General features: G+C 38.7%; 1 non-coding gene and 2 pseudogenes across 2 annotated transcripts in view; 2 read left to right on the top strand and 1 right to left on the bottom strand.

The window, feature by feature from the left end:
- Positions 1-23,940, top strand: part of LOC100405729 (HAUS augmin-like complex subunit 6) — a 50,104-nt pseudogene that overhangs the window by 24,992 nt on the left and 1,172 nt on the right. Inside the window, exons 10-17 of the transcript XR_013532825.1 lie at positions 1,446-1,574; positions 2,922-3,024; positions 9,444-9,525; positions 15,923-15,989; positions 16,302-16,487; positions 19,326-19,461; positions 20,995-22,026; positions 23,720-23,940. The product of XR_013532825.1 is annotated as an HAUS augmin-like complex subunit 6 (transcript). The remainder of the gene's footprint in view (positions 1-1,445; positions 1,575-2,921; positions 3,025-9,443; positions 9,526-15,922; positions 15,990-16,301; positions 16,488-19,325; positions 19,462-20,994; positions 22,027-23,719) is intronic.
- On the bottom strand, positions 5,562-5,662 carry LOC118148273 (U6 spliceosomal RNA; annotated as a pseudogene).
- Positions 15,707-15,841, top strand: LOC118148396 (small Cajal body-specific RNA 8). The gene has a single exon (XR_004735207.1).

Raw genomic sequence — 23,940 nt, 5'->3', positions numbered from 1 at the left:
CTGAACCCAGGAAGCGGAGGTGGCAGTGAGCTGAGATCATGCCACTGCATGCCAGCCTGGGTGAGTGACAGAGCGAGACTCTGTCTCAAAAATAAATGAATAAATAAATAAATAAAGGGAGTAATATATTACTGCTTTTTTGTGGTTTTCTTTTAACTTTTTTTTTTTTGTAGAGACAGTGTTTCACCATCTTGGCCAGGCTGGTCTTGAACTCCTGACCTCGTGATCTACCCACCTCGGCCTCCCAAAGTGCTGGGATTATAGGCATGAGCCACTGCACCCTGTCTTTTAAAAAAATTTTTTTAATTTTAATTTTAATTTTTAATTTTATTTGTTTTATTTTTTTGAGACTGTCTTGTTCTGTTACCCAGGCTGGAGTGCATTGGCACTAACTCAGCTCACTGCAACCTCTGCCTTCCGGATTCAAGTGATTCTCCTGCCTCAGCCTTCCAAACAGCTGGGACTACAGGCGCACGCCAGCATACCTGGCTAATTGTTTTTGTACTTTTAATAGAGATGAGGTTTCACCATATTGGTCACCATATTGCACTCTTGACCTTGTGATCTGCCCACCTTGGCTTCCCAAAGTGCTGCATTACAGGCATGAGCCACTGTGCCCGGCCTATATTTTACTTTTTTTGAGGTGGAGTTTTACTCTTGTTTCCTAGGCTGGAGTGTATGGAGTGCAATGGTGCAATCCCGGCTCACTGCAACCTCCACCTCCTGGGTTCAAGCGATTCTCTCCTGCCTCAGGCTTCTGAGTAGCTGGAATTACAGGCACCCACCACCAAGCCTAGCTAATTCTTATATTTTTAGTAGAGACGAGGTTTCACTAGGTTGGCCAGGCTGATCTTGAACTCCTAACCTCAGGTGATCTGCCCACCTTGGCCTCCCAAAGTACTGGGATTACATGTGTGAGACACTGCTTCCGGCCTGCTTTCTGGTCTTGAAAAGAGAAAGTGGCTGCATGCTGTGGCTCACCCCTGTAATCCTAGCATTTTCGGAGGTCAGGGCAGGTGGATCTCAAGGTCAGGAGTTCAAGTCCAGCCTGGCCAACATGGTGAAACCCCATTTCTACTAAAGATATAAAATATTAACCAGGTGTGGTGGCAGCACGTGCCTGTAATCCCAGCTACTCTGGAGGCTGAGGCAGGAGAATCGCTTGAACTTGGGAGGTGGAGCTTGCTGTGAGCTGAGATCACACCATTGTACTCCAGCTTGGGTGATAGGGTGAGACTTTGTCTCAAAAAGACAAAAAATGAGAGAAAGGTATTTTAGGTTCTGCGAATTCACCTGTGAGTTTATTTAATTTGTATGTGGTATACTGATTGAACTTGCCATTCACTTTCCTTTCACTTCTCTACAGCTATTGTTATTTTCTTAAATTTTACTCAACGCTTTTTTTGTATCTGCATATTTTGAATAAAGTTTTTTTTTTCTGTTATAGGTATAGAATAAAAGATGATCTCACAACTATAAGACATTCTATTGTTGAAAAGCAGGGAGAATGGCATAAAAAGTGGAAAGAATTTCTTGTTTTGTCTCCTTTCAGTCTGATTAAAAGTTGGACTCCAGTAAGTAATATCGACTTGCCCCTCCCCCCCGCCCACCTTTTTTTTTTTGTTTTGAGACAGTGTCTTGCTCTGTTGCGAAGACTGGAATAGAGTGGCACTATCATAGTTGGCTGGAGTACAGTGGCATGATCATAGCTGGCTGGAGTATAGTGGCATGATTATAACTTGTTGTAACCTTGAACTTCTGGGCTCAGGCAATCCTCCTACCTCAACCTTTCAAGTAGCTGGCTCTATAGGTGTGCACCACCAAGCCTGGCTAATTTTTTCTTTAATTTTATAGACAAGGTTTCCCTGTATTGCCAAGGCTGGTCTTAAACTCCTGGGCTCAAGTGATCTTCCTGCCTCGGCCTCCCCAATGTGGTGGGATTACAGGCATGAGCCACTGCACTCAGCCAGTTTGTCTTTTGGAGAATAGTTTGATATATGGTAATTTATAAAGTTACTGTGTTACACATGACCTAGAAATGTTGTATGTCATCTTTGCATTTGAGTCTAAAGTTCACATGTATTCTATAATTTTTCTTTTTTTTTCTTTGAGACGGAGTTTCACTCTTGTTGCTCAGGCTAGAGTACAGTGGTGTGATCTCAGCTCACTGCAGCTGCCTGAGTTCAAGCGGTTTTTTTTTTTTGCCTCAGCCTCCTGGGTAGATGGGATTACAGGCATGTGCTACCATACCTGGCTAATTTTGTATTTTTAGTAGAGATGGGGTTTCACCATGTTGGCCAGGCTGGTCTTGAATGCTTGACTTCAGGTAATCCACCCACATCTGCCTCCCAAAGTGCTGGGATTACAGGTGTGAGCCATTAAGCCCAGTCAGAAAACAGGACTCCTCTTAATGTGAGGTGCTATGACATTTGAGAAGTTCAGGGACTAAGTAATCTCCCTTGCTCCTAATACTCTGCTTTAAAAATACTTTACAGGGCTGGGTGTGGTGGCTCATACATGTAATCTCTGTTTTGGGAACCTGAGGCAGGAGGATCATTTGAGGCCAGGAATTGGAGACCAGCCTGGACAACATAGTGAGACCCCAACTCTACCCAAAAAAAACCCCCAAAACTGGGTGTTATGGTGTATCCCTGTAGGCCTAGCTACTCGAGAGGCTGAGGTGGGAGGATTGCTTAAGCTCAGGAGATTGAGGCTGCAGTGAGCTATGATAATGCCACTGCACTCTAGACTGGATGAGGGAGTAAGAACCTGTCTCTAAGATAAATAAATAAAATTATCTGATATATGCTTGGTAATTCCATCTGTCTTAGGGAGAAAATGATCTATTTATAGATTAACTCAGCATTGTTATTGTAGTTAGCAAATATGTTTACTTCAAAATTGTGAATTTCTGTTTTAAGTCTGTAGATCTTTTACCACCAATGTCTCCCCTTTCATTTGATCCTGCCTCAGAAGAAGTGTATGCAAAGAGTGTTCTTTGTCAGTATGCTGCTTCACTTCCAGGTTGGTTATTTATCTTTTCTCTTTTAAACCTCCGTCTTGTCATTCTTTCCCGTTATAATATTTATATTCTGTCTTTTTTTCTCCATTTTTTTATTTTGGTGAAATGCATATAACATAAAATTAACTATTTCAGTTATTGCAAAGTATATAACTCAGTGGCATTTAGTATATTTACAGTGTTGTGCAGTCATTATCACTATCTGGTTCCAGAACTTTTTCTTTTTTGAGACAGGGTCTCACTCTTGCCCAAGCTGGAGCACAGTGGCACAATCACAGCTCACTGTAGCCTTGACCACCCCAGGTTCAGGTGATCCTCCTCACTCAGCCTCTCATGTAGCTAGGATTGTAGGTGTGTGCCACGACACCCAGCTAATTTTTGTGTGTGTGTGTGTGTTTTTTGTAGAGATGGGATTTTGCCATGTTGCCCAGGTTGGTCTCGAACTCCTGGGCTCAAATGACTGACCTGTCTCAGCCTTCCACAGTGCTGGGATTATAGGCATGAGCCACTGAGCCCAGCCCCCAGATTATTTTCATCATCTCAAAGAAAACCCCCTAACCCATTAAACAAAAAACAAAAAATGAGAGTCAATTTCATTTTTCCTCTAGTCCCTGGCAGCCAGTAATGTACTTGTTTTTTTTTTCTTTTTTGAGATGGAGTCTTGCTCTGTCACCCAGGCTGGAGTACAATGGCACAGTCTTGGCTTACTGCAATCTCTGCCTCGGGTTCAAGCAATTCTTTTGCCTCAGCCTTCCAAGTAGCTGGGATTACAGGCATATGCCACTATACCAGGTTAATTTTTTTTGTATTTTTAGTAGAGACAGGGTTTCACCATGTTGGCCAGGCTGGTCTTGAGCTCCTGAGGCCTGCCTCGGCCTCCCAAAATGCTGGGATTACAGGTGTGAGCCACCATGCCTGGCTGAGTAAAATACTTATCTCTGGATTTGTCTGTTCTGGATATTTCATATAAATGAAGTCATACAATATGAGGCCTTTTGTTTCTGGCTTCTTTCACTTACACTGTTTTTAATTTTGCACAATGTTTTCTCAAACTGATTTCAAGCAATCTTCCTTTCTTGGCCTTCCAAAGTGCTGGGATTACAGGCATGAGGCGCCACATGTACAGTATTTTCAAGTTTTATACATCTTGTAGCATGTATCATCCTTCAATTTTTTAAAATCATATTTGTTCAGCTATAATTCACCTATTGAAAATGTACAATTTTCTTGGTTTTTGCTAAATTCACAAATAATGTGCAACCATCAGCACAATTGTAAACATTTTCATCACCTCCAAAAGAAAGCTCTTACCCTTTAGTTATCACCCCTAAATCCCTCTTCACTTCTCCAGTTCAAAGCAATTATGAAGATATTTTCTGTCTCTAGAGTTCCCTGTCTGGATTTTCATATGGATGGAATCATATAACATATAGACTTTGTGACTGGCTTCTTTCACTTAGCATAATGTTTTCAAAGTTCATCTAAGTTGTAGCACATATCAGTCAGTATTGCATTCCTTTTTATCAATACATGCCATTGTATGCCTCTACTACATTTCATTTATCTGTTCATCTGTTGATGAACATTTGGGTTGTTTTCACCTCTTGGCTGTTACAAGTATTGCTGCTATAAATATCTGTACAGGTTTTTTGTAGAAGCTCACCATTGTTTTAACATGAAAGAATAGTACAATAATTAACCCGAATATCTACCCCCGTTTCAACAATTAACATTGACCATATTTGCTTTATGTGTGTTTGTATATGTGTATATGCTAAACCAAGTAAGTTCTAGATACTGTGACACTTCACTCAAAGTGTTTCAGCGTACATTTTCATAAAAATAAGTATATTTTCCTAAATAACTACCATACTGTTATCACACCTAAAATAATTTCCACACTATTTAATATTCATTTTGCTCAGTTGCATAGTACTCGTGTACAAGACATTTTAATTAGGTTCAGTAAATAGAGGATAGTTAATTGAGGGAATGAATGAATGAAAAATTATATAGATAAATTGGAGGAGGTAATAGTTGTAGGCTATAGTTCAGTCAGGCGAAAGGTCATGACAGCAGTTAGCACAGGACTTAATCACTGGGATAGGTAATTGGTTTGAGAGTCTGGTATATTTGGGGAGTACACTGGTTGGAAAAGAATGTAGACCAGAGAGCAAGGCTCAGTTTAGGTACAACCAGAAGAGTCAACATAGAAAAAAGTCTGCGTGGGGCTGGGCATTGTGACTTAAACCTATAATTCCAGCATTTTGGGAAGCTGAGGTTGGAAGATTGCTTAAGCCCAGGAGTTCGAGACCGGCCTGGACAACATAGTGAGACCTACTTTCTAGAAAAAAATAAAAATTAGTGAGGCATGGTGGTATGTGCCTTTAGTCCTAGCTTTTCAGGAGGCTGAGGTGGGAGGATCATTTGAGCCCAGGAGTTCAAAGCTGCAGGGAGCTATGACTGCTCCACTGCACAATGCTCCTGCCTGGGCAAGAGTGAGACCCTATCTCTCTCTCTTTTTCTTAAATTTTAACTTAAAAATTTTTTTAAATTAAAAATAGTGTTATCCATGCTCAGGGGCCATGCTAATCTTCTCTGTATTGTTCCAATTTTAGTATAGGTACAGCTGAAGTGAGCACAAGAGACTGTTTTTTTTAAAAAAATAAAGAAAAGGCTGCCTGGTTTGATAAACGAAGAGCTTCAGATAGAGCATTCTGGTTCCATGGTAGCTTTGGACAGTCCTTAATTATGATAGAATTCTTCTGATAGGTCTTCATTTTGTTTTTATCTTTTTTTGATTTTATTTTTGAATTATTATTTCTCTCTCTTTTTAGATCCACTAGTCAACAGAGCTCTTGGCATTGTGTTATGTTTTTGTTTCAGCTGGAAAAGGGCTTTTGCACTCTTGCCCAGCTTAGTTTACCACTTTGAATCCATGAAATTTTCATGTCCATTTGGAGGTTTCTCTACTTACTTTTATACTGAGGGAAAATGTGTCTGTTTAGGAAGTCCAGTCAGAAGTTATATTCTTGGGAGTCCTTTTTTCTTTCCTAGTGTACAACCTTGATCTGAGTTGGGGTTCTTAAACATTATTTTATATTTTTTGTGGTAAAACAACCTTTTCTGCCTTCTTGTACCTTACATACTGCATTGTAATTTACTTTAAAAATGTTTTTAAGGCTGGGCGTGGTGGCTCCTGCCTGTAATCCCAGCACTTTGGGAGGCTGAGGTGGTCGGATCACTTGAGGTCAGGAGTTGGAAACCAGCCTGTCCAATATGGCGAAACCCTGTCTCTACTAAAAATATAAAAGTAGCCAGGCACGGTGGTACATGCCTGTAATCCCAGCTACTTGGGAGACTGAGGCAGGATAATTGCTTGAACCTGGGAGGCAGAGGTTGTAGTGAGCCAAGATCGTGCCACTGCACTCCAGCCTGGGCAACAAGAGCAAAACTCCATCTCAAAAAAAAAAAAAGATTAAAAATGTTTTTTAAAATTATATTTTAGCATATTGAAAAGTACACAGAATAATACACATACTTGTTTATTAAACACCACTTCTTGGGAAAGTTTTACAATCTTCACTTCAGATTTTTTAAAAATGTACAGATGTAGTTAATCCTTGGATCTCCACTTTCTTCAACTTTCTTACTGATTTCACTATTCTGAATCTAATCTTTGTTCTGATTATGTTTATAAAATAATTTTATTACATATATAGGCTTATAAACTATACATATCACTTTTCTTTCTCTTTTTTAAAATTTATAAATGAAATTTTTCTTACAATATTCCAAAAGGTCTCTTGTTAATGTTTGTATTTTTCAAACCAGGATCCAAGGAAGGTTGGTTCATTACATGTGATTGTTTTATTCTCTTAGTAACTTTTATTCTAGAATAATGCCTCCTCTTTTTTTGAATGACATTGATAGAAATTGTTCTTACTGTTTACTTTGTTTAAATTGACCAACATGATTAATGACTTTTTTGGTCTATTATTTTGTGTTTCTCCTTTTGAGAAGTGTATCTCAAAGCATATACTTAATTCTTGGACTCCAAATAGTAAAATTCTCAGTCTTTCTGTGAAAATGTCTTCATTTTCACTCATTTTTGAATGATAGTTTGGTTGGATATAGAATTCTAGGTTGACACTTACTTCTCTTTTGGACTTTGATGATATGATCTCATTGTTTTTTGTTGTTTCTGAGGCTATTTGCTGTTGGTCTCATTGTCATTCATTTGTAGTTAGGTGTGTGTTTTTTTTTTGTTGTTTTTTTTTTCAGACAGAGTGTCTGTCACCCATGCTGGAGTGTAATGGTGTGATCTCAGCTCTCTACAACCTTTGCCTCCCTGGTTCAAACAATTCTGCTTGAGCTTAGTGTGTAGCTGGGATTCCAGGCATGCGCCACTACACCTTGCAAATTTTTGTATTTTTAATAGAGACGGTGCTTCACCACATTGACCAGGCTGTTCTTGAACTGCTGACCTCAAGTGATCTGCCCACCTTGGCCTTCCAAAGTGCTGGGATTACAGGCATAAACCACTGTGCCTGGCCCATTCATAATTTTTTTTTTTTTTGAGAGGGAGTCTTGCTATTGTTGCCCATGCTGGAGTGCAAGAGCACAATCTCTGCTCACTGCAACCTCTCCCTCCTGGATTCAAATGCTTCCCCTACTTCAGGCTTCCAAGTAGCTGGGATTACAGGTGTGTGCCACCATGCCTGGCTAATTTATATATTTTTAGTAAAGATGGAGTTTTACCACATTGGCAAGGCTGGTCTCAAACTCCTGACCTCATGTGATCTGCCTGCCTTGGCCTCCCAAAATGCTGGGATTACAGGCATGAGCCACCGGGCTCAGCCCATTTGTAGTTAGTTAATTTTTGATTTCTGGTTGCTTTTAAGGTTTTTCTTTGGCTGGGCATGATAGCTTATGCCTGTAATTCCAATACTTTGGGAGGCTGAGGCAGAAGGATTGCTTGAGCCTGGGAGACCAACCTGGGCAATATAGTGAGATCCTAACTCTACAAAAAAATACAAAAAATTAGCTGGGCGTGGTGTCACAAACCTGTGGTCCCATTTACTTGGGAGGCTGAGGTGGGAGGATGGCTTTAGCCCAGGAAGTTGAGGCTGCAGTGAGCCATTATTTTGCCACTGCACTCAGCCTGGGTGACAAAGCAAGACCCTGTCTCACCAAAAAAAAAAAAAAAAAAAGAATTTGCCTATTTGTGGTTTGTGTGTGCTTATTTATTCTGAAAGCTCTTATCTTTCTTCAGTTTTAGAAACTTATTCACCAATATCTCTTATAATATTACTTTGTCTCTTATTCTTTTGATCCTTTCCTTCTGAAACTCCTGTTGTTGGGACTTCTGTCTTTCATTTCTTTTAACTTCTCATTTATATTTATAATTTTTTTGTATCTCATGGCTTCTTTCTAGGTATTTTCTTTAGATCTCTCTTATAACTGACTGATTATCTTTCAGTTATGTTTAATCTGCTTTTTGGCCTGTTTAGTAGTTAGTAGTCGTAGGTACGTACTTTTTACCTCTGTAAGCCTTACTTACTTCTTTTCTATAACTGCCTGTTTTTTATGGTGTCATCTTATTTCATTGTGGCTTCTGTTTCACTTTGGACATATAAAAATGGGGAAAGCCTTTCAGAAGGTAACATGTTGAAAAAGGTTGAGCCCTTGGACTGTCAGATCTTCTGTAATCCAGCCATGGCTTTCTCCACCAATCTTATTTCCCAGCATGCTTCCACTGGATATACCCTGTACTTCAGCATAGCAACTTCTATGTTATTCTTTCAGTACCTTCATGCTTTCTTCCCATCCTCAGTCTGGGCTGGATGTCTCCTCTGCCTCATTAAATTCTGTGTATACTTTTGTCATAGTACTGTATATGTACAGCATAACACTTGAGTCATCACTATCTTTTCCTAGACTGACTCTTTGGAGGCACAGTCTCCATCTTTTCTTTCCCATCATTAGTATGGTAGTAGCATGTAGTTATTCAGTTTTTCAGTCATAGGTTGAAGAATAAATATATAGGTTGACTGATATCATAAATGTGCACTGAAATATTCAAGACTATAACTTTTTGGCCTTGCTGGTTTTTTTTGATAATCTCATGAACTGTGTATATAAACATAAAGCATGTAACACTGGGGAATTAAGGGTCCTTACTCTTTGAGAAACTTGTTTTAGTAGTAGCCATCATTTCTTTTATAAAAGCTGGATATTGTCTTGTTATTTTTCTGCTCATCACTTTACGCTTATCAGTAGAAAACTATCTTTTCCTATTAGTGTGCATATGATTTTGATTTTTTTGTTTTTTTTCTATATAGAAGTTGTTCTAGAATTTCAAGAGATCCTTGAATATTAGAATGTACAAACAGAGTAATCAATTTTTAAATTTCTTTAGATACACATAAGCAACATAATCAAGAAAATGGTTGTAGAGGAGACAGTGATACCATGGAAACTCTACAAGATCTAGCCAACCGGTAAAACAAATTCGATTTTCTTTTGTTAAACATTAAAAAAAAATTTATTTTATAAAAAAATAGAGATGGAACTGGGTGTAGTGGCTTACTCCTATAATCCCAGTACTTTGGGAGGCTGAGGTAGGAAGATTGCTTGAGCCCAGGAGTTCTAGACCAGTCTAGGACTAGCAAGACCCTGTCTGTACTAAAAGAAAAAACAAAAGGTTTGGTCTTTCTAGGTTGCAGAGGCTAGTCTATAACTCCTGGCCTCAAAAGATCCTCCTGCTTCAGCCTCCCTAAGTGTTGAGATTATGGTCATGACCCCCTGTGCCTGGCCCAAATTTGATTTTTATATTGATATTTTTCCTATATTAATTTTATTTCCAGCTTAAACCAGTTTTCAAACTTACTTACTCTGGAATAATGCATAATTTTGCCTGGTTTATTTATTTATGAGCGAATGAATGAATAAGATGGAGCCTGCTCTTGTTGCCCAGGCTGGGGTACAATGGAGCAATCTTGGCTTACTGCAACCTCTGCCTCTTGGGTTCAAGCAGTTCTCCTCCTGGGTTCAAGCTACCTCCCAAGTAGCTGGGATTACAAGCGCCCGCCACCATGCCCAGCTAATTTTTGTATTTTTAGTAGAGACAGAGTTTTGCCATGTTGGCCAAGCTGGTCTCAAACTCCCGATCTCAGGTGATCTGCCCAACTTGGCCTCCCAAAGTTCTGTGATTATAGACGTGAGCCACTGCACCAAGCTCATTTTGCCCTTTAGCCAGATAGTAGTTTTCTACCATAGACCCACATTTTCAGAAAAGGTCCAACATTTATGGTACATGGGAGTTTTTTTCCCTTCTATTGTTTGTCTAAATATTGGGTTTCCATGGGGATTATTTGGAAATTATCTAATGCAAGTTTGGGAGTTTTTGCCTTTTTATGTGTGTGAACTTTTTTGAAACCACTCTATTGACAAGTCGAAATGTTTGGGGGCCTTTGAGGTAATCTTGTCCAGATAATTTTCAGGCTGTATCCTTTAATGCCATTTTATGTAGTGGATGAATCTAGCATAACCTGTGGCTGGTGTAGCTCTTTCCCACTTTAGCTTGGGCAACTTGCTCTTTTATATATATTATGTATTGGGGTGTTTGGTAAACTACTTGATAAGAAGAGTTCCATGCTTAAAAAGAATTTGGAGAATTTCTGATTTACTGTAACCCCCAGATTTAACATATGAAAAAAACTGAACTTTGTTCTAACTTCTTTCAGTAATATTCCTGTTTCCTTTATTGCCTGTTTTTTCTCCTCTATTATCCCATTTTGGACAGATTACAGATTATATAAGCAAAAAAAAAATCTGTGAACTCTATGTATGTAATCTGATTGGGGAGCATATTCTTTATTGAAATTAAACATTATTACATGCAATCCAACACAAACTTTGTTGGTTTTGTTTTTTTTTTTTTTTTCAACCTAAATAGGTGTCTTTCATTCCTACTTCCTTAAGTAGATGAATGAGAGACAGATGAAAATAAAATACTTAGGAAAATTATAAAAGGAAATCCTAAATTTTAAATGAATTGAAGCACTCATCATTCTATATATTCTTAGTAAGTTAATAAGCTGTAACACTATAACCAGAGTCAAAACTGTTTTTGTGAAATTGAGTTACTGGTAGTTCTGCAGTAATCTTCCAGTTCACAGCAGTCAGGACTAGTTGTGGAAGAACTGTGTTTTTAGTCTTATCTGGATTTGATGTTAGGTTTTTGAGTTCCTAAAGAAAAATAATGAAATCTTCTGTGAGGATCTGGTATTGAAGAGACAGTAAAGTTACTGGCCTATGTATTTTACACTCATATTACAATTGCTTTTATGGCAGGCTGGGTGAGGGTATGGTTGTTGCTTCCCAAGCTCAAGTATGTTTTTGGTTTGTTTTCCCTTGAGAGAGCAAATTAAGTATTTTGATTAAGATATTTTGCTGGACTAAATATTGATGGGGATACTAGATTAATATATATAGCAGATTTTATTTATGAACTCCATTAAACCTTAAGATTCTTATTTTTGGAGGGAGGGCCAGGTACGTGCATGTAATCCCAGCACTTTGGGAAGCCAAGGTGGGTGGCTCACCTGAGGTCAGGAGTTCGAGACCAGCCTGACCAACATGGTGAAACTCCGTCTCTACTACAAATATAAAAAATTAGCTGGTGTGGTGGCGCATGCCTGTAATCCCAGCTACTTGGGAGGCTGAGACAGGAGAATTGCTTGAACCTGGGAGGTAGAGGTTGCAGAGGTGAGGTTGCACCATTGCACTCCTGCCTGGATAACAAGAGTGAAACTCCATCTGAGAAAAAAAAAAGATTATTTGTTTTGAAGAATTTTGTGCCAAGATACACTATCAGAATTCTATAGGAGGCCAGGCGTGGTGGCTCACACCTATAATCCCAGCACTTTGGGAGGCTGAAGTGGGTGGATCACGAGGTCAGGAGATTGAGACCATCCTAGCCAACATGGTGAAACCCCGTCTCTACTAAAAATACAAAAATTAGCCAGGCGTGGCGGCACATGCCTGTGGTCCCAGCTACTCAGGAGGCTGAGGCGGAAGAATCACTTGAACGCAGGAGGTGGAGGTTGCAGTGAGCCAAGATTGCGCCATTGCACTCCAGCCTGGCAACAGCAAGACTCCATCTCAAAAAAAAAAAAAAAAGAATTCTACAGGAGACAGAAATGCCACTCCTAAGAATGTAGTTCAAAAGGAAACTCATAATATAGGAGAAAGAAGCTATATTAAATATACTTAGATTTCTACATCTGTCTTCCTCAAAGCCCCTGAATCTTTTATTATAAGCTCCTGATTATTTTAATGATGGATTTTAGATACTGACAGGAGGTAGGGGAAAGCCTGGTGAGGGATCAGTGCTTAATGGGATGTCAAAGATTATTATTGCTAGATAGTGGAATAGAACAGAAGGCCTATGAAAAGCTAAGTTACTGGGATGTGGAAGTAGTCTGCTCAAAATTCTTCTCTGTTAAAGGTATATGTAGTTAAATGTTCCATCAGTAATATGTAACACAGATGGACTGTACTTATGAAAGAAAATAATACCTTTTTTGCCTGTAGTTCAGCAGTTACACTATTTTATATCAGTAGCAATGTAGTTAACTGGGAAATTCATATGTGGATATGATCAATATAACTATTCAGTTAAAAAACATGGAAAGAATGTAGTTTTTAGGCAGTGTTACTGGCCCTATCACATGCAGTTATCATTCACGGATACTGAAAGATATGTAGTCTTTTCCATAAATCTCATTGCTGACTTTTTTTTTTTTTTTTTTTTTTTTTTTTGAGAGGGGTCTTGCTCTGCCACCCAGGCAGGAGTACAGTGATGCAGTCACAGCTCACTGCAGCTTTGACCTCCTGGGCTCAAGTGATCCTCCTGCCTTAGCTATCCAAGTAGCTAGGAGTATAGGCATGTGCCTCCACACCCAGCTAATTAAAAAAAAATTTTTTTTTGGTAGAGATGAGGTCTCTCTGTGTTGCCCAGGCTGGTCTCAAACTTCCGAGCTCAAGTGATCCTCCCATGTCAGCTTCCCAAAATGCTAGGATTTCAGATGTGAGCCACTGTGCCTGGCTTTCATTTCTGGTTGCAATCAGAGTGAGCTCATGGAAGCTTCATTATACTTAAAACCAGAATTCAGCAATTGGTGATGCCTTTGGTGTATACTCTGAGCATTATCTTTGCAATGGCTTTCTGTGTGTGTCTGTGGGTGTTCCATGATATTTCTAATGGTAACAACGCTGTTTTTCTAGACATCTAAGTTCTATGTTTTCTCCTCTACCATGTTTCAAAGATAAGAAGGGCAATATGATCTTGCATACACATCAGCTAAACATTTGTGTTAGAATTGAATTCTAGTCTCACATCTTTTCCTTTTTATAGTTCCTATTTTTATTATTCTCCTAATTATTGATATAACAACAATAGCAAATAAAAATGAGAAATAATTGGTTAAAATTTCTGAGGAATCACTTGTAAACTTTTTTCCCCCAAGTTCTTACCTAGGCCTGTATATCATCATATATATATTTAGCATGGTGGATCACGCCTATAATCCTAGCACTTTGAGATGCTGAAGCAGGCAGATCACCTGAGGTCAGGAGTTCAAGACCAGCCTGGCCAACATGGCGAAACCCTGTTTCTACTAAAACTACAAAAATTAGCTGAGTGTGCTGGTGGGTGCCTATAGTCCTAGCTACTCACGAGGCTGAGGCAGGAGAATTGCTTGAACCCATTGAACCCAGGAGGCAGAGGTTGCAGTGAGCTGGGATCCCGCCACTGCTACTCCAGCCTGGACAACAGAGTGAAAATCTGTCTCAAAAGAAAAAAAGTAGCTCTAATCAAAGCATGGATACAATCTAAATACAAATTTAATAATGCAAAATTCTAAGGTACAAAATTTTAAAACATTAACATAGTATAAACAGATGTGATTTTTTTTCTTGGCTGTGTGTATGTCTAGATAACATTCGCCAATTTTCATTGATAATGGCTTTGTAACACTGCATTTATTTTTAGACTTAATTTCCTCTCATTTTAATTTTTTTACTACTACAAAAGGTATGTCCCTTTTTTTTTTTTTTTACTCTGTGCTGTTCCGTTAGGACAAATTTCTGCAATGTGATCACTATCCTTTCTTCTCTTTTGTTACAGTGCTAGGATTTCACGGGCCTCAATCTTGGCATGGCAAAAGGATAAAGTATAAAGACTGAGCCAGGGCTTCTTTAAAGTTGTCTTAGATTGTGATGTTAACAGGTTTAATAGCATATTACCAGTTCAGAAATGAGAGAGGGGAGGGTATAGAATGTTTCCATTGTTCTCTGCTATAAGGTTCCACAAGAATCATTCAAATGGAAACACTTGTCACCTATAAGAACCCCATTCTCAAGTGGCATTTACTCATCGATTCCATCAGTCCATCAAACAGTTAACGTGTATGTATTGCACTACCAACCACTGTGTTAGTCCCTGGGAATAGGCTTAGGGAAAGACATAGCCTTTGTCCTTATCTTCTTGCAGTGGTGGCATCTTAGTGGCATTGGTCCATAGATTGCTGGCTCTGTTTCAGGGGGCTTTTTGATCATTTTAATGTAAAATTTCCCGCAAAATCTGGTAGATGATCACCCTTTGCCTTTGATATCTGGATCATATTTTGTCAATGCTAAGTTGAAGCTTGAGCAATTGCAGTGATTTTGAATTAGGTTTGGATAGGCAAAGATTCTAAGAGTGCATGTTTGAAAAAGTTTGAAAATTATATTTACTATGATATAAAATATTTGCAATGCTATTAATTTTGTACTTCTAGTTATAAGAAGACAGGAAAGCACCAGCATGCTGTTGAAAGTGGTAATCCTGTCTATTGTATTAACTAGAGTAGAAAAACTAGGTTTTTGCATTTTAAAGGTCTTTAAAGATCAAAGTAAAAATGTTACCATTTCTTTGAAGATTTTAAAATTTAATAACATTTTACAATTAGCATGAAAAGATGCATAAAGTTTTAATATTTATCCAAAAGGGCAAGGGAATATAAAAGATTAAGAAATACAATGTGGCAAACAAAAATTCTAACCTTATGATGTTACTGTGACATGTAACATATTTGCTATAGAGCAAAAAATTTAGCATATGATTTTGGACATGAAGCTTCAAAAGAATCTTAAAAATAAGTCTCTGGCTAGGCCGGGCATGGTGGCTGACGCCTGTAATCTCAGCACTTTGGGAGGCCCAGGCGGGCGGACCACCTGAGGTCTGAAGTATGAGACCAGCTTGGCCAACGTGGAGAAACCCCATCTCTACTAAAAATAGAAAATTAGCCAGGCTTGGTGGTACATGTCTGTAATCCTAGCTACTCAGGAGGCTGAGGCAGGTAGCTTGAACCCAGGAGACGGAGCTTGTAGTGAGGTGAGATATCGCGCCATTGCACTCCAGCCTGGGGAACAAGAGCAAAACTCCATCTCAGAAAAAAAAAGTTTGCTACAACGAAACTGTGATTTGGACCCTGTGACATTGTAATAATGCAATTCTAGTTAATTGAATCTGTTTTTAACCTGTGTTCAAGTTTTGGAGTGTTAACATTAAGTCATTTAACCCTTTCAAATAAAAATACTGTTGACTCGGTATGTGGTAAGTAAAGTCTTCGTAATTGGGAGGCTGATACACAAATTGGGCTGCAATACTGCTCTATTTGTCACCATGCCTCCCTAGAATAAACTAACTGACTTTTGATGACCGGGACGAATTGAGTGAAATCGTAACGGACAGATACGGGGCAGACAGTTTTTTTAGAATAGTTAGACTCGTAAAGGGAATGGAATTCCTTCCTCCTTATAACTTGGATTTGTTGTCTTTTTTCCTTTTAGCCCTGCCTCTTTCTTGTTGCAGTCAGTTTTGCCATCAGATAGGAATAATGTTACACTACTTGAAAAGGTATATTTTAAAATAATTCTCAATTAATTGTGACCATACTAAATTATAAAGTATTATTTATTTTTGTTGATACCATAGTTAAATTTAATTTCTGTTTTCACATTTTCTAGTATTTGTGCCATATCTACTTATATATTTCTTACTGCTAAGTGGGAATATTGGAATTAGTTAATTCTGCAAGTGACATACAATTTCACAATAATATTAATAACCTTTTATAGGTTCATGAGAACCAGTGAACTGCTAATGAAGTAAGCTTGAAGATCAGCCGTGATCATTAAGGGTTTAACATTACATATCTGTCTTCTTCAGGACACAAAGATGAGAACTCCCAAAGAAAAAAACGAAGCAATTTCTAAGAAAACACCGGAATTTGAAGTGGAAAATTCTCCATTATCAGCTATTGCAAAGAATACAGAGAGTAGTGCATTTGGAGGGTCTCTGCCAACTAAAATAAGTGATTCATTTCAAAAAGAGCAAGATCATCTGGTAGAAGAGGTGAGAAAAGACTATAATGAATATACTTAAATATCCAATGATGGGCACACTGCCTCATGCCTGTAATCCCAACACTTGGGGATTACAGTTAATTATTGATTACCTGGAGTAATATGGGATAAAGAAGGCTATGGATCATAAAAATTATGGTTAAAGCAAAATTAATGTGGTGCAAATTGTAGTAGGGAGGCAGAGGCTCAGGGAGGCTGTTACAAGAGGAAAACTTGAGCCCAGAAGTTCAAGACCAGCATGGGCAACATGGCAGAACCCATCTCTACAAAAAATTTAAAAAAAAAAACAGTTGAGCATGATGGCACCTCTGAAGTCCCAGCTATTTACTGGTGAGGCTGAGGTGGAGGATCACTTAAGCCCAGGAGGTTGAGGCTGCAGTTAGCTGTGTTGGCACCACTGCACTCCAGCCTGAGTGACTAATGGAGACCCTGTTTCAAAAAACAAAAACAAGTTATTTTCTCAATGGTGTTGGGATCCTAAGTGAAATACAGTTAATTATTGATTACCTGCAGTAATATGGTGTAAAAGAGGCTGTAGATAATAAAAATTATGGTTAAAGCAAAATTGATCTTCCCCAAAAGTAGGAATAGATGTAATATAAACTTATTTAGTTAGTATTACATCTGTGGTTTACAACCCACTTTCCATTCTTTAAATATTACCTGGAGGTATACAAATGATACATTTGAGATATTTTGGAGATTAACCATTGCATAGTTAGATAAATGTACCCAGTGTTTATACTCTATTAAAATACTTTATCACTGTTGTTTGTTGCTTAACTGAGTTTCCTCTTTTTTGGAATATTAGAACACACTGCAGTATCATATCTCTGAGTGCAGGTTTTGTTCCTTTTGTTGTCTAAAATATTTCTGACGTGATTAGATACATTGTTCATTAGCTTGATTTTCCTAACTAGCCCCATCCCTTAACACTATTCTGCTTTTCACTGGTAAGTGACCACGTAATACCACCATTGCTCAGTATTACAGAACTCAGTTTACCCAAATTAAATCCTGAAGTTATTCACTAATATTTTTAATACATGTTTCCCACAACATGCTTTGCATTGCTTGAATTTGATTAAGCAGCCAGAAAATCAGTATTAACTTTTTATTCCTGAGAGACTGAAAGAAAAATTTGGTTTAGTGGATATTATTAATTCAGGTATTGGAGTTCCCTCCTTTATTGCATTCCTGATCAAACTAAGTGAACATTGTCCAAATAAGAACTGGATGTCAGTCATTTTTTCTTTTAAGACAGGGTTTTGTTCTGTCACCCAGGCTGGAGTGCAGTTGTGCAATTATAGCTCACTGTCAACTTGAACTCATGGGCTCAAGGGCTCCTTCCTTCTTAGCCTGTCAGACAGTTACGACAACAGGTGTGCACCACTTTGCCTGGCTGTTTTTTGTTTTTTGTAGAGTTGGAGACTCACTTTTTTGCCCAGACTGGTCTTGAACCCTGAGCCGAAGTGATCCTCTAGCCTCATCCTCCCAAAGTGCTGGGATTATAGGCTTGAGCCACCATGCCTGACTGGATCAGTCATTTTTCTTCTTTGTAATCTGAGGTCTAGTTTCATGGTCCCTAAGTCCTTTTAAATCTCTAAACAATATTCTGTTGTTTCTTTTCATTGACTCTACACTAAAGAAAAGTCAGTAGTTTTTACTTTCCTAATTTTGAAAGGAAAAACACATTTTCTGGTTAAAATAATTTATATTAGCAATGGGATCAGATAGGCGAGGAAAGTCTTAAAATCTCATGAGGCTCTGAAAGTAAAATGAAATTAATTTTCTTTAAGAGTGTTTATGACAGGTGATATTCAGTATTTGAATTCCCAGAAGCACTTTGTTTTTGTGAGGGAGAAGCCCTTTATTTTCTTGGGCCAATTATGGCTTCAAGAAGTTTATTTTTTAGTGATGTCAGGGGGCAGAGTTTTTAATTTGCATGTTTTATTTTCAGTTTTATTGATGGTTAATAGAGAGCACTATTATGATATTACATACTTTTCCATGTTTTAGAATGTATCTCTGCTTCTTTCATTAATTTAGATCTGTTAATGAGGTTTCTGGCAAAGAGGTCTGTTGTCAGAATGATTTTATTTCTTAATAGAGGTGTTACTGTGCAAATTAATTATAATTGAGAGAAGAGTGCTTCCTTTAAAGCTAGTCATTTTAGTGAATACAGAGCTGTCAAGCTCAAAGTTGTGGCAGATAACAGCCTAGGTCATTGGGCGATTAGAACTGCCCCTAAATCTTCCCAGTGTAAAGATTGTTATCCGGCCAGGCACGGTGCCTCACGCCTGTAATCCCAGCACTTTGGGAGGCTGAGGTGGGTGGATCACGAGGTCAAGGATCGATACCATTCTGGTCAACATGGTGAAACCCCGTCTCTACTAAAAATACAAAAAAAAAATTAGCTGGGAATGGTGGCGCGTGCCTGTAATCCCAGCTACTCAGGAGGCTGAGGCAGGAGAATTGCCTGAACACAGGAGGCGGAGGTTGCAGTGAGCCGAGATCGCGCCATTACACTCCAGCCTGGGTAACAAGAGTGAAACTCTGTCTCAAAAAAAAAAAAAAAGATTGTTATCTATTCTTTCCTTTATATGGGCTCTCCATTTAAGATGAGGAAATACTTTAGAGTATCATTTCACTTAACAGGATTGTACCTAGATGGTCTATACAGAGTTGTCTGGGAACTTCTTTGTTGCTTATTTTTGTGCTGTCTGCAATGGGAGGGGCTGCTGACCATGAAGTGCTTATTAGGGTTTTGTTGCATTCTACCAGCGGGCTTGGTAATCTTTGCTTTACTTTTTCTTTTCTGATTTAGGTTGCCAGAGCAGTTTTATCTGATGCACCACAGTTCTCTGAAGGAAAAGAAGTAAAATTAGAGGAATTAATTGAATCTCTGGGTTCTAACCCCTTCTTAACAAGTAATCAGATTCCCCGCACTCCAGAAAACTTGAGTAAGTTAATAATGCTTTCTGTAACTCTTTTTTCTTTCTTTTACATTACCACTGGTAGAACCTTGGCCTGATAGATCTTTTTAGCTTAGTTGGCAATGACTTTTTTTTTTTTGAGACAGAGGTTTTTCTTTGTTTTTGAGACAGAGTTTTGCTCGGTCGCCAGGCGCCGGGCTGGAGTACAGTGGTGCTGTCTCGGCTCATTGCAACCTCCACCTTCAGGGTTCAAGCAATTCTCCTGCCTCAGCCTCCCAAGTAGCTGGGATTACAGGTGTGCACCACCACGCCCAGCTAATTTTTGTGTTTTTAGTAGAGACAGGGTTTCACCATGTTGGCCAGGATGGTCTCCATCTCTTGACCTCATGATCTGCCCGCCTCGGCCTCCCAAAATGCTGGGATTCCAGGCGTGAGCCACCGGGCCTGGCAGCAATGACTTTTTATTTATGCTGCTGTAAGGCACTTTATCAACATACTAAGTATGGGCATTCTCACGTTAACAGTCTTTTAGCAGTATTTTGTGCCTTTAGTGTACTCATTATACAGAGATACAACATTTTGATAATACGCAATTTTGTTTTTGTTGTTTTACTTGGCTTTTATCTAGAAAGATCTTATTTGAGCATTAAAAAAATCTCGGCCAGGTATGGTGGCTCACACCTGTAATCCAAGCACTTCGGAGGCCAAGGCAGGCGGATCACCTGAGATCTGGAGTTCAAGACCAGCCCGGCCAACATGGTGAAACCCCGTCTTAAAAAAAAAAATCTCTTGTCTCCAGTTCTGACCTGTTATCCACATATTTATAGAGTACAGAGGCTATGTTCTTACAGTTATCAACAAGAAGCATCAGCCATAAACCCTTCTAAATGAGTCAAACTGCCCAATACCTTTTTCCCCATAACCTGTAATTTGTGTAGGGAAAGTTCTGATATTGGTGTCCTTAGGAGGCACATCATCTTGGTTGTGTAATTAAATAATTTCTGTTTTGCTGTTGATTTAATTCAGTTTGAACTGAGCCACAGCCTAGGTCAGAAACTATAGCCTCTGAACCAAATCGGGCCTAATTTTGTGTGTTTTTGTAAATAAAATTGTATTGAACATAAGTGTATTCATTTGTTGACATTGTTTATGGCTACTTTCATGCTGTCATGGCAGAGTTAAGTAGTTAGACAGAATGGATGGCCTGCAAAGCCTTAAATATTACTATCTGGCCCTTACAGAAAATGTTTGTCAAACCATGGCCTAGATGGACAAGAAAATTTCTTTTTAATACATGCAATTCATATGTGCTATGTAAAAGTTGATGCACATTTCAGGAACATCTGTCTTTATATGTGTTTATTTGTGTGTGATCAGTTGGAGATGGGGTTCTTTGATGGTGGGATTTGTTATATCGTGGAGCCTTGTCATCCAACCAGTATATTTATAGAACACATACTGAGTCAGGAGCTTTATCTTCAGTGTTAGAAATAAAATGATTCATTGCATGTTCTGTGTTTGGGAATGTTAGTAAATTGTGTTTTCTTCCCTTTTAATTAGTAAATGAAATTAGGAGTTCATGGAGAAAAGCTATTGAAATGGAGGAAAACAGAACTACAGAACCAATTCAAATGGATACTGAGCATAGAGAAGTATTGCCAGAATCATCTTCTGTGTTGCATGATCAAAGAGAAGTTAGCATGGCCGATTTTCTCTTTGAAACCACTGTATCAGATTTTGGCCAGTCTCATTCGACTGAAGAGAAAGATGTTTCAGATTGCAAGTGTGTGCTTCGGAAACATGTGGTGACCAGTCACATAGATGAACCGCTAACACAAAATCAGTCAGGTTTGTTAAATAAGAAAGTAATTTGCAAGCAAGATTTGGAATGTACAGCCTTAACCAAGCTTTCAGAAACTAGCCAAATGGAGACACTCTCCCCTGCTGTTGGCAACAGGATAGATGTGATGCGTGGCAGTGAAGAGGAGTATACTAAAACACTGGACCACTTGCAAGCTTCTTGTAACAAGCCTTCCACAAATAAAACTGCCTTGTGGAACTCTTTCCAGATATCAAGTGGAATTAGTTCTGAGAGTTTTAAAGATACTGATTTTGGCATATTACATGAAACTCTTCTGGAAGAAGGTGGTCACCTAAGTTTTAATAGTTCCAGTAGTTCAGAGGCCAATTTTAAACTGGAGCCAAATAGTCCTATGCATAGTGGCATTCTTCTAGAACATGAAAGGAGACAGACTACTCCAGAATCAGACTTCAATATTCAGGCTCTTTGCAGTAGATATGAGGCTCTAAAGAAATCGCTTTCCAAGAAAAGGGAAGAATCTTACCTCTCGAATCCCCTAACACCTGAAAGACACAAACCAGTATCGAGTCCTGCTACCCAAGATGTACAAACAGAGGATGTGCTTAACTTTTTGGACACCCATGATTTGCATACTGACCGTACAAAGCCATCATTATGCATGTCCATTGGTAAAAGAAAACAGTCTCTTTCACCACTAATTAAGTTTTCTCCAGTGGAACAAAGATTGAGGACCACAATATGTAGTCTTGGAGAACTACCTAATTTAAAAGGTAAGGTTTAACTAGACCTATGCATATGCACTTGTTGAAGTTTTCTCTCAACTTTTGATAAAACCAATACATAATGAATGCTGCATGACCTTTATTGGTTTTTTTCTTTTCTTTTCTTTTTTATAGAGACGGGGTTTCACCATGTTGGCCAGGCAGATCTCGAACTCCTGACCATAAGTGATCTACCCGCCTTGGCCTCCCAAAGTGCTGGGATTACAGGCATGAGCCACCATGCCCGGCCGACCTTTATTGTTAATGTGCTCCTCCTTTCTTCATCTAGGATGAAGGGAACAATCCCTTACTGTAAAGGTCCTTTCAGAATCTCTGTTGATGTATATATAGTTACAATTGATTTGGGATGAGGGTGGGGAAAAAAGACCCCCAACCTGAAGCTACTGGTTTTATAATACAAATGACTGAAAAGGTAAATGTTATCAAAATCTTGTCCAGTGGAAGGTGGTTTTTAGAAAGTTGAGAAACACAGTTTTAAATATCATCGATGTAATGGTGTAATATCTCTTATTTCCTTTGAAATAAATTTGTTGGGAGTGGGGAGTAGAAATAAAAGAAGCCAGGTTAGTACATTAGTTTCCTAGCCTGTCATAACCAAGTACCATAAAGTGGGTGGCTTAGAACAGCAGAAGTTTATTGTCTCTGGAGACGTAAGTCCTACAGGCTAGATGTCCAAAATCAAGGCGTTGAAAGGGCATGTTCCCTCTGAAGCCATTAGAAGAGGATCCTTCTTTTCCTCTTCTAGCCTCTGGTAGCGCCATGCATTCCTTGGCTTGTGGCAGTGTAATTTCTAACCATTGCCTCCATTGTCACATGGTATTCTCCCCTTGTGTGTCTATGTGTCTTAGAAGGACACAGTCATATTAGCTAATTAATGGGTCACCCTATTCCAATATGACCACTTCTTAGCTAATTATATCTGTAATGACTGTATTTCCAAATAAGGTCACATTCTGAGGTACTGGAGTTAGAACTTCAACATATGTTTTTCGGGGACACAATTCAGTCCTTAACAGTATTAATAAATATTGAAGCTAGGAGTTAATCTTACTTTTCTTCACTTTTTGTATGTTTGAACATTTTCCTCATAAAAGGCTAAAAAAATTGCTCTTATAGCTCATTAGGACTGATAAGGATCTGGTGATAGAGATTTATTACATATCACTCTGATGTGCCCATAATAGTTATACACTATTACATTGAAAAGTATTTGGCTGGGCACAGTGGCTGATGGCCTGTAATACCAGCACTTTGGGAGGCCAAAGATGGGAGGATTGCTTGAACCCAGGAGTTCAAGATCAGCCTTGGCAACACAGGGAGACTGTATCACTACAAAAAATTTAAAAAATTAGCTGGGTATGTTGGCGCATGACTGTGGTCCCAGGTACTCAGTAGGCTGAGGTGGGAAGATGGCTTGGGCCTGGGAGTTTGAGGCTGCAGTCAGCTATGATCATGCCACAGCACTCCAGCCTGGGTCATAGAGCAAGTCCCTATCTCAGGGAAAAAAAAAAAGTATTCTAGGAGGAATGTATTGATCTTTGGAGAAAGAGGGTACTTTGGAGAGAATAATAGTAATTTTATCATAATTTAGTGTTTGCTACTGCTTGGAATCTGTCCTATTTGTTTTCTTTGTAATGTTTGCTTATACTTTACATTTTTTCTTTTTTAAATCAATTTACAGAAGAAGACATTTTGAATAAGAGCCTTGATGCAAAAGAACCTCCATCTGACTTGACAAGTTGAAGACATACCTATTTAATATGACTATGATGCACTTAAATTGAAGCTATGCCACAGGATAGAAACTGATTTATAACTTAAAGACATGTTGGAAGTGTAGCACTGTTTTTCAAGGTTTTAAAAAAATTCCAAATGCCTTTTAGCCTTCTTTAATATTTTTAG

Source organism: Callithrix jacchus, chromosome 1 (genome assembly GCF_049354715.1).
Source record: "Callithrix jacchus isolate 240 chromosome 1, calJac240_pri, whole genome shotgun sequence".
NCBI classification, from domain to species: Eukaryota; Metazoa; Chordata; class Mammalia; order Primates; family Cebidae; genus Callithrix; species Callithrix jacchus.
The sequence above is the reverse complement of the archived record's forward strand: the minus strand, read 5'-3'. Positions and strand labels throughout refer to the sequence as shown.